This window comes from Chlorocebus sabaeus, chromosome 20 (assembly GCF_047675955.1).
Source record: "Chlorocebus sabaeus isolate Y175 chromosome 20, mChlSab1.0.hap1, whole genome shotgun sequence".
Lineage (NCBI taxonomy): Eukaryota > Metazoa > Chordata > Mammalia > Primates > Cercopithecidae > Chlorocebus > Chlorocebus sabaeus.
The window spans coordinates 16,116,334-16,119,458 of NC_132923.1; positions in this window are offsets into that span (position 1 = coordinate 16,116,334).

Consider the following 3,125-nt stretch of genomic DNA (forward strand, 5'->3'; position numbering starts at 1 on the left):
GGACGTTTGTCAATCCATTGGCTGGTTGAGACTGGTGAGAGGAGTGTCCTGGTGTTTGGACAGAGAGACAGGGCATGAAGTCGGGTGGTTCTTAAGGGAAATATTAAGGAAGGCCCATTGTTGTTTGAGGCATAGAAAAGCCCCAAGCACAACTGGGGTACCCTCCACCAGCATGTTGCAGCACACTCATCTCTGCTCTCTCCACCTCTCCTGTTGCAAAAGCTTGGGTGTGCATAGACACTGGGGTCGACTGGTGTCTTTGGGCACTTTTGAGCATTGACAGCAAATCTCCAGCATCAAATCTTAGAATATCAAGCAGCCGGGTGGATCACCTGAGGTCAGGGGTTCACGACCAGCCTGACTAGCATGGTGAAACCCCGTCTCTACTAAATCCAAAACAAATTAGCCGGGCATGGTGGCGCATGCCTGTAATGTGAGCTACTGGGGAGGCTGAGACAGGAGAATCGCTTGTGTACCTGGGAGGCGGAGGTTACAATGAGCTGAGATCACACAATTGCACTCCAGCCTGGGCACGAGAGCAAAACTCCATCCCTCAAAAAATAAAGAAATAAAAATAAAAGAATATCAAGCAGCCAAAGAAGCAGGAAAACATGACACATAATGAAGAATCTAATGATCTAGTTGAAATTGAGACACATGTTGGAAATAGAAGAAAAGGACATTGAAACAGTATAATTTTATTTTAATTAAGTGGAGAGGTTGAAGATTTTTTAAATATCAAATTCTCTAGATAAAAACTATGATTTACAGTCTGAAATGGAGGAAGGCACTGGATTAAACATTGCGGAAGGGAAGATTATTGAACTAGAAGGAATAGAAGTTGAAACTAACATAAATGAAACACACAGTCACAAATGACTTGAAAACATAAAAAGACCATCAGTATAAAAACTTTAAACACTCTCTAGAGGGCTAAATGGAATCCCTGAAGGGCGTGTAGTGGAGAAGAGAGACAAAGATATTTAAAACATATTGGATGGAAGATTTAGAAGTTCCATGGAAAGCATAAACTTCAAATATTAGAGAAATACAAATATTCTAAGAACAAGAAACATGAAGAAAAGTTCACCAAGGAACACCTTAATCAAATCCATCAAAACCAGTGATCAAAAGGAAATCCTAAAAGTAATCAAAGGTGAAAGAACATGTTACATACAGAGCACTGCCTAGAAGGATGGCATAAGATTTCTCATAGGAAACTTTACAAACAAGAAGTTTGCAATAAAGCACTTAGAAAAACTGTCGCCTACAATTCTACACCTGGTCAAAAGATCTTTCAAATATAAACATAAGATAAAATATTTTTGAACAGAAAACAAAACGATCTCAATTTGCAGATGGTGTGATCCTATGGATAGAAAATTCCAAATAATAATTACAAAGGCAAACACACATACATGCTCACAGACACCACACACACACACACACACACACACACCCCACACAGAGTAAATAAGTGAATTTAGCAAACATTCAGCAAACAATCCATTGTGTTAGCAATGAATAATCCGAGAAGAAAATTGACACAATGATTTCATTTATATTAGCATCTATAAGAATAATACACCCGGGAATAAATTTGTTCAAGAAGCTGCAGTACTTGTACACAGACAACTCCTGAACATTGGTCGAGGTCACGTGGTCCTGCACCCACGGGCAAAGTGATGGTCTGGGCTCAAAACGCAGCCCCGCCTGTCCACAACAACCCATGAAATTGGTAGGAAACCTGACAACCAAGTATGGCGAATTGACTTTTTTTTCCCACTCTTCTTTTTCCTGGTGACCTTCCGTCACCAGGAAGCCGGCTTCCTGGGAAGAAAAGCAGAGTAAGGGAGGGGATTCCCAAACAACCTCCCTCCCTGGGGTCCAGGCAGCATAGGTCTAGGTCCCCCTAATAACAGAGGTCTCCTCTGAGTGAGCGATGTGAGCACATGAGCAGACCTGCTGGCAAAAGGGGCCCAGCCTGGAATACCAGCACTTCGGGAGGCCGAGGCAGGAGGATCGCTTGGGCATAGGAATTCGAGACCAGCCTGGGAAACATAGAGACTTTTTTTGTAGAGACCCAGTCTCGACCAAAGAATAAAAAAATAAAAAAATAAAAAAAAATTAGCTGGACTTGGTTGAGCCTGGGAGGTCGAGGCTGCAGTGAGCCATGATCGTGCCACTGCACTCCGGCCTGGGTGACGGAGCAAGATCCTCTTTCAAGTAAACCAAAATGAAAACCAAAAACAAGGACAGAAGATGCAGAGAAGATCCAGCACCATGCTAACCTCAGAGGAGGCGGCACGGGTTGGTGACCATCCCCTGGAGTTTTTTTCTTAAAGACCCTCATTCAGTCCAGGCACAGTGGATCACGCCTATAATCCCAGAGCTTTGGGAGGCCGAGGCTGGTTACCTGGCTTTGGGGTGATTGAATCCCTGCAGCACTGGGGGGCTGGAGCGTCCTCAAGGGCAGCCTCTCTTTCAGCCCATTAGCAGCTCATGCATTTTGCTCTTAGATGACTCAGAGGCAGGAAATCAAATCATCTCACTAACGTCACTAAAAAACTGTCGTTAAACTACTAACGATGCTGTGCTTTCGATCAGAGGACAGTGCGTTTCTTCATTCACTGAACCCTGGCTGAGCCCTCCTGCTGTGGGAGGCTGCCCCTACAAGAAATGGAGCTCCTGCCCCCAGGTTCCCCTGAGTAGCTGAGGGATGTGGACAGGAAACCAGGCCTGCAGAGTGGAGGGTTCTGCTGAGAGCAGAGTCATCACCACAGCCCGTCCCCAGGGAGCCCCCCATGGAGGCTGTATAAGCAAACATGGCCCATGGCAGGCAGGATGTCCTCACACAGGCTTGAAGAAGGGGCTGGGGGCTGGGATGCCTGTGCCTTTAACAGGGCGTGTAGCGCACCCCACACCTCACTCTCTTGGGTCTAGCTGCTGAGCTAACTTCCAGAATTCCAGAATCACAAACTCAACTCGGGTTGGAAACACTGCAGCGACTCAGTCACTGGTTCCATGAACTTGAGGTGGGGTCCGAGAATCTGCATTTCTCACAAGTCCCAGATAACGCTGATGCTGGAGTCCCAGGGACCATGCTTTGAAGACCCCTGGTCTGG